This window comes from Crocodylus siamensis, chromosome 3 (assembly GCF_052110815.1).
Source record: "Crocodylus siamensis isolate JL-2025a chromosome 3, ASM5211081v1, whole genome shotgun sequence".
Taxonomy (NCBI): Eukaryota; Metazoa; Chordata; order Crocodylia; family Crocodylidae; genus Crocodylus; species Crocodylus siamensis.
The window spans coordinates 217606216-217619630 of NC_143397.1; positions in this window are offsets into that span (position 1 = coordinate 217606216).

Genomic DNA, 13415 nt, shown 5'->3' on the forward strand with positions numbered 1-13415 from the left:
GAGAAAACCAAGGGCTGGTCCTGCTGTCAAGTGCATGTTTGTCAGATATTGCTCTGAGCCTATCTACGAGATCAGGTCCCAGGTGAAATTAGCAGGAAATGACTGTTTTGTGACTTTTGCCCAAGATAAGTACCTGGCTGCTGCATGCTGGCAGGACTTAGTTACACACATGCCAGGTGATGCAAAGGTACATACCCAGGGAGCTTTACCAGTGAAAATATAGGTATGAAAGGAAGTTAGCAACCTAAAGTGTTTGGTGAGGGATGGGAAGTTGTGAATATCCTTAGTACCTCAGAGCCGTGAGGATTTGAGCACCTAAAGAGGCTTTTGGCCTTGTTGAACATGCAACAGTAGCTGAATGCCTTAACAGCAAGGAGCAGTGCCATAGCATTAAGTTCTTATTAAGTGAAAAAAATAGCTGATCCAGTGACAGGTGGAACTGAATGTGGATATAGAAAAGTGCTCCTGCCAGATGTTTGGTAGGAAAGGCTGAGAATTTCACTGGCATACTGAAGACTCAGCATGGAAGCACCTCACAGCAAAACTGTTACAGAGTCAAGTTTCACTCCCAGGGAGAGGAAGGTAAATAATTATAATGGCTCTCAGTGCACAGAGGAGACATATTAAATCATTTAAGTCAGTGGGGGTTTTACCTTTGACTTCAATAGGGCCAGGACTGGCTAAGCAATGCAGAGACCCAGATTCTATGCTTCCCTCACCAAGAAAGGGTTGAATCTGCCTCTTTTGACTTCCCAGGAGATTGCTTTAACCACAGTGCCATGGATTAAGCATTATCCAGTCTTGCTACTGGAGCTTCTTTTGAAAGTATCCCCCTGGGCAGCAAAGAGAGAGGCATGTATGGGGCCAGAGGGAAGTAGATAGGGCACACAAAAGAAAACAGAATTCCACCCTACGTGTGAGCATTCCCTGCTTATTTCCTCCTGCAATCTGAATGCCATGTTCACACAGTACGTCCAGGTGGCCCATTCCCTTTGTTTCCTGTGCACATTACAGTGATCAGGGTTTGTTTCTGCATGGAACCAGTTCTACACTCGAACTAGACATTTGAGTGGTTAGCAGCTGACAACCATGTTGACGACTCTTTGGGAACAAGTTGTAATTGCAAGAATGTGAGTTTTAGGGCTTCCATATCCCTTTAATGTTTTATGTTTGCCTAATGATTCCCAATGCAGCTTCCTCCTGTTTTTGTGAACATTGTGGAAGCTGGATTGCTTTGCTGACATGCAGCTAGGATCTAGACCTGGGGTCTTGGTTCAGGGTACTCACTATTTATCTTTGAGATTATGTTTTGGAGCCTGCACATAATACTACCTCCTTTGGTTTACTTGCTCTGTCATAATCTGAAATACACTGTGTTTTTGATACAGCTTTATTTCTATGGACTTTATGTGCAAAAGAGAATGTATAAGTACACCAACATGATTGCCATTTAAGGAATCATTTGAACTTAAAATTATGAAATACTAAAAATAACCACTAAAACATAAAAAAAATATACTGCCTTGCTGATTCACACAGTAAATGATTAGCCAAGTGAGGAGACATCTTACAAGTTTGTTTATGGCTATGTTGACCTACCATGGTTTTATTGTCCTAACTACCTGATAACAGACCACTGCTACAAAACAATTAAAATCATAACAGTGGTTGTTGTGTTGTATGTCAGTATAGAAGCCCGGGACAGTATAGAAGCAGTCTCTTAATTAGCTATAAGTGGAACAGAAGTTGATTTTCTACACTACCAGATATCCTTAAAATCTTTACAGAGTGTTAACGACTTAAGTTAGGACAGTCTGCACTTGGAAATTACATTGTATTAGAACACAGGCAGGCCAACATGATGGTAAAAAAATCGAGGCTTGATCCAAAGCCCTATTAAAATCAATGGAAAGACACCCCTGAGTTCAGTGCATGCAAGAGTAGTCACATTTAAAATTATGTCATTTGGTCAAAGTTAACTCCAAGATCTGCAGTCACTCAATGAAATATAAATGCCACCTTCCTTGTCTACGCAAAGGTCTCAGTTATCTTTAACACGATGTTTACATTGTGTCATCTCCCCTGGATGGACAACCTCCAAATAATACCATATTGCATTCTGCCTAGTCCATCCTGTGCAGCCCTACTGAGGTAGGCTATCAGCCAGGTCAGAATTTTGGCCTTTTATTGTTGAAAGTGAATGGAGCAGCCAATATAAATATTATATTTTGATTTCCTTATATATTGTTTGTTAAGATTTAGCAATGGGTTGAGCAGTGTTAGGAGCCTGTGATGTTTACTATCATAAGAGGAAAACAACATATATTAGATAGAAATGCTCTGGGGCTTCAGAGCAAGGACCTGCTCTGGGGCTTCAGAGCAAGGACCTGCTCTAGGGCTCTGCCTTGTTTTTATATTGGGTGTGTAGTAGCAGATTTTGGCATGAGTCTTGTGCCCTGGGCAATCACGTAGTCTCTGGTACAGCTGCATGTCATTCAAGTCACCATAGGGCGCATTTCTGTGTATTCAAGAACAAATGCATCTCTGCAAACAGGAAACCCTCACTTTCACTGCTTGCAGAGACATGCCCCAAGGTTCCCCAGGGCCTGTCTATTTAAGAGGGGAAAGATAGGCAGGGGCTCCTGAGGCTTAAGAGGCACCCCAAGCCCTATGAGAACACAACGCCCATTTTCTTACAGCATCAATGGGAACGACAATGGACGACATGTTTTTTCCCCAATGAAGTGGATCAGCTATATCCGGCGCAGTTGATCCATTTCATTTGGCACATCGATTTCTACCCTGGGTAGTGGAAAATGCTAGGCAGAACTTCTGCACACCTTGGGAGTCCATTACTTTGGCCTAAATAGGTAGGGTTTAGCATCTCACATGAAGCACAGGAGCTCTTACAGTGACTGGCCCCTTAGCCCAATACTGTGATATTGTGCCAACAATGTTATCAGTATAATTGTTGTGATGAGAAGTTATCTTCCACATTCCTGAATATTTTGTCTCCTTCCTCTCATCTCCCCATGCCTAAGTGACACAAAGCAGCTCTACTGGGCCCAGTACCTTATCTTCCAAGATTTCCAAGGAGTGCATTCCCAGTATTAGGTGTATGTGAATTAAATGCAAAGTATATTCACTTATTCCAGTGATTCTCAACCAAGGTGCCAGCATGCTGTGTCTTGGGTGTCTTGGGCTCCTTTCAAGGCCAAGCAATGTTAATATTGTTAGGTGTGCAAATGTGATCCACCAGATAAACCCAGAGATTTCAAATAATAATCCATAGTTTTAAAAACATGCTGACCAGCTGTGTTCTCTCTGAATTCTTTGCAACAGGAGAATTATTCTATTGTTTTTCTGTAGTCACAAAACAAGTGAAAACCAAGAGCTGGCATCTTCCAATGATTTCCAACCACTGATCTTTTCCTTATTATAATCTCTCATTTTCATCAGTGATCTCTCACAGTCAAGGATGATTGCTCCCATGGGGCAAGTAAAGGGTGGTAGATGAGTCCATTGATGGCTAAGAAGGCCAATCCTAGAGCCTCAGACTCTCTGGCAGATGCCAAAAGTAGTGGTTGAAGGAAGGGATTGGACCATGGATTTCTTTGTCTTGTTTACTTTCCTTCTGTTTCTTCATTTTTTTGCCTCCAGGGCAAGATGGTTTTCCTCAAAATAAAAAGTACCTTTTCTCATAAGGCATCACCATGTAGCCCTGTCCTGGGCTACTTTTTTCCAGTTTGTGATGTCAATGCCACACTTCTTAATGTTCACCTTGAGGGTGTCCTTGAAGTGTTTCCTCTGGCTCCTGTGTATCCTTTGTCCTTGGCTGAGTTGGGAGTACAGCAGTTGTTTTGTTAAACATATATCAGGCATGCACACGCAATGCCCTGTCCACCACAGCTGATGTTGAATAATCGATACTTCCATACTGGTGGTGGTAGAGTTGGTGAGGACACTGGCATTTGTGTGATGATCCTCCTACTTTATACCAGGGATCTTCCAGAGGCAGTGCTGGTGAAGGTGTTCCAGGGTTTTCAGGTGGTCCCTGTAAGTCACCCAAGCTTCACAGCCATAGAGAAGAGTTGGGGTTACTCCAACCCTATGTCATAGGAGCTTTGTTCGAGTCCTGAGGCTGTGATTATTGAACACAGGATAATATAGTCTTCCAAAGGAAGAGCGGACACATTGGATCCTGTACTAGATCCCCCCATTGATGTTGGCCTTCTTTGAGGGAGAACTGCCAAGGTATGCAAAGTGTTCAGCATTCTCCAGCTCCTATCTATCAATGAGGATCTTTGCCGGGAGAGTTAATTCGCCCAGAGCAGGCTGGTGAAGCACCTTTGATTTTCTGATGTTATGGGTCAGTCTCAGGCATTGATACACTTAGAGAAGTGGTTAAAGGCTGTTTCTAGGTCCTCATCAGTATGTGCAACGATAGTACAATCATCAGCTTACAGTACTGAATTCTACAATCATGGTTGATGTAACTTTGGTTTTGGCATGGAGGAGGTAAAGATTGAAAAGGCTCCCATCCATCCTGTATTCATTGCCAGTACCACGTGGCAGACAGTCATGGATGAGCATCTTGATGACTGCAAGAAAGATGGAAAACAGAATTGGTGTGATCATGTAGCCCTGCCTGATACCAGTTCAAATGCCAAAGGAGTCACTGCATAGAATGGATGCAGTTGTAGCAAAACATTCAGTTTTTCTTTTTTAATACATACATACATATACATATATGTGTGTGTGTGTGTGTGTGTGTGTGTATGTATATATATATGTGTATATATATGATAGATATGCATTCCCTTCCCTTTGCCAATTATTTCTGGCTTTTCTTTCTCTCCTTCTCTATTCCCTACAGACAAGCATAAGCGAGCTCAGACTTAGGATAAGCTTTAACATTTTTTATTTTGGTAGCAAGTTTTTGGTTTTGAATATCCACTGTTTTATATTGTATTATTATTAGGTTTGTATTGATTCTTACTGTTGTATATTGTATTATTGTCATTTTTGTATTGATTTTTATTGTTTTGCATGGATATTGTATGGTTTAGGCCTGTGTTTGTAAGTGAACCAAAGTAATGTCAAGTTTCCATTTTGTGTATCAAGTCTCCATCTTGTGTCCTCTGCCCAGGCATCCCTTGCTTTGCAACTGTATGAGTCACGTACCCCTCTCATGTATATTGGCTCCCGGATGAATGAAAGTCATTGGGAATGATTAAAATACAAGGGTAGCCGGCCTCTACTGAATGGCCTGTAACAACCAGGCCATCACCTCACATTGATTCATCCAGGAACCACGGACCTCGCCCAGGAACAGAGACAAGAACCCAGCATTTGAAAGACAAAAGACCCTGCAGAACCAGCAACTCTACCATTGTACCCCACCATTACAGACACCCGAAACTGCACATCCTGCATGGAGCACACATGCTTAGTACGTCAGGGGCTGACCCTTGCCTGGGCATGCCTCCTGTCACTAGGGTCATACAAGATCTGCCCCTATAAAAACAGGCAGTGAAGACAGACCCAGTGGGACTCCCTTTCCATCTGGACCAGCACCATACCACACCACCTATCCACCCAGAGGCCCTGCCAGTGACCCCCCTCTGGACAACACCTACTGGACAAGGATGCTTTTCCAACCTGGACAGATATCTATCACCCCCCACCCCCCCTTCAACCAAGGACTTGGACTCTGCTTCTCTTCTCTACCTCCACTCCAACCCTTCCACTGAGTCTCTTTCTCCTGCTGCCATTCTGAGTGCATGTATGTGTGTGAACCAATAACTTCATGGGGCTGTGTAGTGTGTTGTCTGTGTAATAAAACTGTTATTTGGACCCCTAAGTTGGGTTTTGCTTTACTATGGTTTGGCCCTGCTCTAATCTCTGCTCCTCGCCCCCCTAACTTCTGTCTCATTTCTCCCTCTCTTGCTTCTGGCTCACTGCCACCTCCAACTCCTGTCCTGAGCTCCACTCTGCCTCCAAACCCCCTGTTTCTTTGCCACTGTCTTATCCCCACTGCCTTTTCCTTTTCTGCTGAGCAACCAGGTTTCTGCCTCAGTTTCTTTTCTGGCTGTCTCCTCCTTGCCACCACTTAACTGTGCCCCCCCAATATCTCAGCTGTCTGCCTCAATTTCCAGCCCCAGTCTACCTTAGGTAAGCCCAAACCTCAGTTCCCCAGCCAGCTTCTCTGTAGTCTACCGGTTCTAATCCTGGTTCTAGCAACTTTTATTCCCTACACTTTAACACTCTCCCTCTCTCTCACCTGAACCTTCCCCCAAGTATCCCACGTACCCCAAACACACACATACACACTGTACCATCCAAGTTAGGAACTTACCTGTGCGTATGTGTAGGTGGGTAGTGTGCGTGTGTGTGTGTGTATGTGGCATTGTGTGCATGATATACAAATTAGTGCTCTGTGTCTAACTTTTGGGGTGTATTGTGTATGTTCTTGAATTGGTGATAGGTATGCATGTGCCTAGGCTGGTTTGGATGTGTATGTGCCTGAGCTGGTAGTGTGTGTGTGTGTATGCACCTAATTGATTTGTGTGTTTCTATATGTGCAATAGTGTCACACCCTCCTGTCTAACAACGTAAATTGAGATCCTGAGAGTTGACCTGACCCCACAGGGCAACGCAGTCATCTGGTAATGAAGGAGTCTTAGGATGGTGATAAATTTCCCTGGGAAGCCAAACTTGGATAAGATTTTCTGAAGAGCTTCACAGTTAACAGTGTCGAAGGCTTTGGTCAAATCAATAAAGGTCATATACAGTTCCTGGTGTTGTTCTCAGCATTTTTGCTGGATCTGCCAGACTGCAAAAATCATCCCCATGGCCCAAATAAATCAATACATTCTTAGAAGAATAAAGGTGTAGAGATGTTATAACAGTAATGTCTTCCAGTTTCATTCTGCTTTCCACTTACTTAAAACCTATCATGATTATATTAGATGAAAGTGGAACATGTCCCTGCATTTATGTTACTGTATTTTTAAGCACTATCTTAATAAGAATTGGTCATTTCACATGTTTATAGATTATGTTGTTGTGCTGCAATGTTTATTTTATTTCACCCAGGCTCCATGAATTTCCTCATTGTTGCTTGGATCTGTCTGTCCTGTGAGTCATGGATTCCACAGTTATTGCCAGACCTCTGAGGATGACACTGAAGCTATCTTGCTAACATCTAGCTCTGACTTCATATATTGTCAGTGTATCACTCTGAGTCATTGATGCTTCCTTCGCTGATTTCTAAAGACTTTTTTCTGCTTTTGCTCTTGGGTTCCTTTGTTTCTTGGTTTCATTACTTCTATGTGGTTCTTCTATTGGGTTGCATGTTTCCAGGTAGCTTTATAGGACCCTTACATTGGTCTATTCTTTTACGCGTCTTTTGAAAATCATATCTGAAATGAACACACAGCAAGCTAGTTAGGTCTTAAGAGTTTGATGTGTCAATATTTACCCAGTATTTAACATACCAATTAAATGTAGTTATTTACCTGCCAGCTATTATGATAATTAATGTTTCTGTATCAGTTAACCTGATGATAATCAGCTGCAATTGTGTCTCAGATTTCTCTTATGAATGTCAAAATAAAACTGTAGCCCACTCTTTAGGTACTTCTCTCCAAATAGGCAAATCTGAGTGCTTCATACTCTGCATTTGTTTCCTTCCCTGTTGACTTTGTTCATCTGTGTCTGTGTTAACTTTTTAGCTAGCAAACAATAAGCTGACTGATTGGGTCCCAGAAGGGCTCCAACTTTTTCTCTGTGTTCTCTACTTGTCCTACAAGTAATTGTTCTTTCACCAAACCTGGTCCCAGAATTTCTTTTGGTGGTGGAGTGTCTTGTCCTTCAAATTATGAATTCCTAAGATCTTTCTTATGTACTGAATGAGACAGAATCAGACTCTAAAACAGTTTAATTGCATCCTTCCTGTCTTTATCATTGACACTTTGAACTGAGATTCTTTTTCTTATATTAAAAGATCTTGGGGCTTATTTTGACTGAATGTAAGGCCAGTTTTTTTAAGTAACCTTGAACTCATAATTGTATGTGGAAGTTCCCAGCCACACACAGAGACATTCTTCACTTGGAAGCAGGGGGGCTAGCAGTCCAAGAGTGGGCGAGTCAATGGGACGGGGTCCCCATCCAGTGGGGGGGAGGTCAGAGAGCTAAAGATAGCCCAGTCAATGTGAGAGGTAGGAAAAGCAAAGCCATGGGCCTGGGGCTGAGGTGAGCTGCTGGGCTGCTCCAACCCTGGGGCTGTGCTCAAAATGTGTCCACAGGCATTCATAGTTTCATAGTTTGTAGGGTCGGAAGGGACCTGACCAGATCATCTAGTCCGACCCCCTGCCATGGCAGGAAAGAGTACTGGAGTCAAATGACCCCAACAAGATGTTCATCTAACCTCCTCTTAAACACCCCCAGGGTAGGAGCCTGCACCACTTCTCTTGGAAGCTGGTTCCAGACCCTAGCCGCCCTGGCCGTGAAGTAGCGCCTCCTGATATCTAACCTAAATCTACCCTCTGCCAGCTTGTGACCATTATTCCTGGTCACTCCTGGTGGTGCTCGGGGGAACAGTGACTTTCCCAATGCCTGCTGATCCCCCCTGACTAGTTTATAACAGGCCACAAGATCCTCCCTCAGCCTTCTCTTTTGGAGGCTGAACAGGTTCAGGTCCCGTAGCCTCTCCTCACAGGGCCTGCCCTGTTGTCCCCTGATCATATGAGTGGCCCTCCTCTGGATCCTCTCCATGCTGTCGACATCCCTCTTGAAGTGTGGTGCCCAGAACTGGACGCAGTACTCCATCTGTGGCCTGACCAGTGCCGCATAGAGGGGGAGGATCACCTCCTTGGACCTGCTCAAGATGCATCTGTGGATGCATGACAAGGTGTGGTTGGCCTTCCTGACTGCCTCTCCACACTGCCGGCCCATGTTCATCTTGGAGTCAATGATGACCCCCAGATCCATTTCCACCTCCGTGCTGATAAGAGGGGAGTTCCCCAATCTGTAGGTATGGTGCCGGTTGTTCCTCCCGAGGTGCATCACCTTGCACTTGTCTGTGTTGAAACCCATCCTATTCCCGTCTGCCCACCCTTGTAACCTGTCTAGGTCTGATTGTAGCCTGTTGTATCCTTCCAACGTACCCACGTCCCCCCACATCTTAGTGTCATCAGCAAATTTGAACAGGGTGCTTTTTATCCCCTCGTCCAAATCACTGATGAAGGTGTTGAACAGTGCGGGCCCGAGGACCCAGCCCTGCGGAACCTCACTGCCCACGTCCTTCCAGGCTGAGAAGGACCCATCCACTACCACCCTCTGGGTGCGGCCCTCCAGCCAGTTGGCGACCCATTTGACTGTGTGGGTGTCTACACCACAGCCCCCCAGTTTCTTAATGAGAACGGGGTGAGAGACAGTGTCAAAAGCCTTCCAGAAGTCCAGGAAGACTATATCCACTGCTACCCCTGCATCTAGTGATCTGGTGATCTGATCGTAAAAGGCCACCAGGTTGGTCTGACAGGAGCTGCCACTGATGAACCCATGTTGGTTGCCCCTAAGCATGCAGTCCCCTGCTGGCCCCTCCTGGATGTGTGCCAGCCTAATTTTCTTGAACAGCTTGCCTAGGATTGAGGTGAGACTAACCGGTCTATAGTTTCCCGGGTCCTCCTTCCTGCCTTTTTTGAAGATGGGGATCATGTTGGCCTTCTTCCAGTCCTCCGGTACCTCACCAGAGCACCACGAGTGCTCGTAAAGTTGTGCCAGGGGACTTGCAATGACCTCGGCCAGTTCCTTTAGAACTCTAGGGTGGAGATCATCCAGACCGGCTGACTTGAATACGTCCAACCCCTCCAGAAGCTCCCTAACTAAATCCTCGCTAACCCGTGGCCCAGGTGTGCCTCCCCCGGGGCCCAAGGGGAGCCCAGCAGGGAGGTGGCTGTTCTGGTCCCTACTTAGGAAGACAGAGGCAAAGAAATTGTTAAACATGTTAGCTTTGCCGTCTGGTGTGACGACCAAGTTACCCATGTCGTCCTGCAAGGGCCCCACATTACCCGGGACCTTCTTTTTACCCCCTACGTATTTAAAAAAAGACTTCTTATTGTCCTTAATCTGGGAAGCTAGTCCCAGTTCCATCTCTGCCTTGGCCTTCCTAACTACCCCCCTACATCCCCGAGCAACTACAGAATAGCCCTCCCTGGTGATGACCCCTTCTTTCCACTGGGTATAAGCCTCCTTTTTAGCAAGGAGACATTCCCAGATTCTTTTGGTGAGCCACAGAGGCTTGTGTGCTCTCCTGCTCCCTTTGATCCTCATTGGGATAACCTTCCTTTGGGCTTGGAGGATTGTCTCCTTAAGGAGCGACCACTCTCCTTGGACACCTGGCTCCCCTCCCCTCCGGGACCTCAGCACTTCTCCAGCTATCCTCCTTAGCTCATTGAACTTTGCCCTCCTAAAATCTAGGGCCACTGCCTTACTGCATGCCTTTGCCACCTTGTGCTGGATGGTGAATTCCAGCAGGCAATGATCGCTGTCACCCAGGAGGTCAAGCACCCGCAGCCCCCTCACCAGGTCATCACCCGTGGCCAGCACTAGGTCCAACAAGGCGTCTCCCCTGGTGAGGCTGTGCACCTCCTGGGTTAGATGGAGGTCCTGCACTCTGGCCAAGAACCTACGTGAGCGGTCAGACCTGGCTGACTGTTCTTCCCAGCAGATGTCCGGGAAGTTCAGGTCCCCCATGACTACCACATCCGTAGCCTTCACTACCTCTGTAAGCTGACCCAAGAACTCCTGGTCAAGCTCTTCTCCCTGGTTAGGAGGTCTGTAGTAGACTCCCACCATTAAGTCTCTTTCCCCTTGACTGCCTTGTACTCTAACCCAAAGCACTTCAGAGTGCCCCTCCCCTGACTCCTTGCTAATTGACGAGGATGCGTATTCCTCCTAAATATAGAGTGTCACGCCCCCACCTCTCTTTCCTATCCTGTCCCTCCTGTACAGCCTATAGCCCTTGACATTCACCGCCCAATCATGCGTTGCGTCCCACCACGTTTCCGTAATCCCCACTATGTCCGGGCTGGAGTCAGCCAGCAGGAGGGTGAGTTCCTCCTGCTTGTTACCCATACTATGAGCATTTGTGTAGAGACATTTGAGGCCTCCTGTGGGTGTGTGTACTGACCCCCTAGTCCCGACGTTACCCTGGCCCCTCTTTCTTACCTGTTTGATTGCTTCGCTCGTCAGTCTGGGCTGGGCTGTAGTTGTGGGTACTGTTTGGTCTGGCAGTCTGATATTTCCTCCGCCCTCATCTTCCCCTTCCCCCGACGAGCCTAGTTTAAAGCCCGCCAGAGGAGGTCCGCCAACCTAGAAGAGAACACACACTTACCTTTAGGGGAAAGGTGGAGCCCGTCCCACCCCAGCATGTCTCTTGTCGTGATGTGCCAGTCGTGGCTGAGGAAGCCAAAGCCCTCCTTGAAGCACCATTCCTGTAGCCGCCAGTTGGTTTCCACGATGCACGTTTCATGCCGTCTGCCTCGTCCACTCACTGGCAGGATAGAAGAGAAAACCACCTGTGCGCCCATCTCCTTCAGCACGCACCCCAGAGCATGGTAGTCCTCCATCAGGTGATCAGGGCTCCTCCTGGCCGCATCGTTAGTACCCACATGGACTAGGACCATAGGGTCCTAGACCTGGACCTGATCTACAATCACACAGATCATTTTTGTAGATCAAGTCCCATATGTGCCCATATTTGCTGGTGCTTCCCCAGGAATGTTATCTAAGTAAGTCAAGGTGGGGGGTGAGGGGGTTAGTGGGTCTGCAGGCAGGTTAGTGGGCCCACCGGAGGAGGGGATTTGTGGGTCCACAGAGGCAATCTGGGGATCGGAGAAGTGGGGAGGCTACAAATAGCCTGGAGAAGGTTGGGGGTGAGGTAGGAAAAAGGCAGCTCTGGTGCTGGGGCAAGTGGCTGGGCTTTCCAGCCCCAGGGGCTGTGCTCTGAACTTACTTGGGTTAGATTGGGCATGAATCAGCACTGTCTACATAGTTTATCACCTAGGTGAACTAAAGTTAGATCACGCTGGCCATATTTTACCCAATCTAACCTTCCATAACCTATATATATAGATCAGCACTTAGATGGACCTAACCCTAGTTAGGTCGATATAAGGCTAGGTACAGGTATTCTAATATCCCAAGGTGGAAGCAATTTAAGTTTCCTGCCTTATCCTAAGTGCCCTAGGTTATATCACCAATGAACAGAACAGATGTTCACCTTTCAGGCTGCCTGCACTGGCCAAGGGCAGCAGGTTGGAAGCATTCTCGCATGCCTCCCAGCACACGCCGCTGGCTCCGCAGGCTGCTGGAGACTCCCGAGCGCAGCCAAAGGGGCAGCCCACCCCTGATTGGCTGCCAGACATGGGGGAGCACCCCTCCTCTCCTCTGCCCTCCCCCGCACTACTCTTTCAGCCACAGGAATGACAGATAAACACAGAGAAGCAGGGCTGGAAGCATAGGCAGTGGAAGGCCCGGGAGAATGGGGCTTAGCCTTCCAAATGCAAGCCAGCAGTAGCAGCAGATAGGGCCACAGGGCAGCCCAGGTGCAGGCTCTGGATGGCTGCAGCGGGGGGTAGGGGGAAAGGGGCACACACAGACATGCAGCGGGAGCCTGCAGCAATCTGGCAGCATGCAGAGCACTGCCCAGCACAGCAGGTAAGTCTGTCATGGGGTTGCAGATCAAGACCCCTGTGTTGAGGGAGGGAGTGAAGCAGGGGCAGGGGCAGGGGCAGGGGCAGGGTATGCGGTGAATGGGTCCCTGGGGCCGGGGCAGGCTGTAGGATGATGGAAGCCTGGGAGGCTCATCCAGGGGCATGGAGGTTGGGGGGGGGGGGGGGGGGGGGTCCCACTGCTGTGTGCACCCCAGTGGGGGGTCCGGGGGGCACATGCCCCTCAGACCTGTGCATAGAGCAGAGGCAGGCTGCCACTGCATGCTGGGCTCTGGCAATAGAGAAGAGGAATGGGGAGAAGAGGGGAAGGGGCTCCTTGTGTGTGTGGCTTGGGTCTGGCAGCAGCTGCTCCTCATGGTGAATCCAATGCTCTGGAAACCTCATTTGTTATCTGCAGCTTCAGAGCTGAAGGCAACAGTGAACAGGGACCACTGAGCATCTCTGCCTTGTCCAGGCTGTGCTGTCCAGGAGCTGCCAATGCATTCAGATTCTGTGGTATCACTGGGGGGCAGCTCCACAGCCCAAAGCTGAGCAAGGGAAGGAGGGAAGGAAGCAAGGAGTGAGCAGCCAGGAGTCCAGTGGGGAGTTCACAAGACAAATGAGGGATGCAGGCGAAGCTGGGGATGCTTGGGGGCTGGGATCCAGATGGCAAAACCCATCTTCCAAGTGCAGGCATCT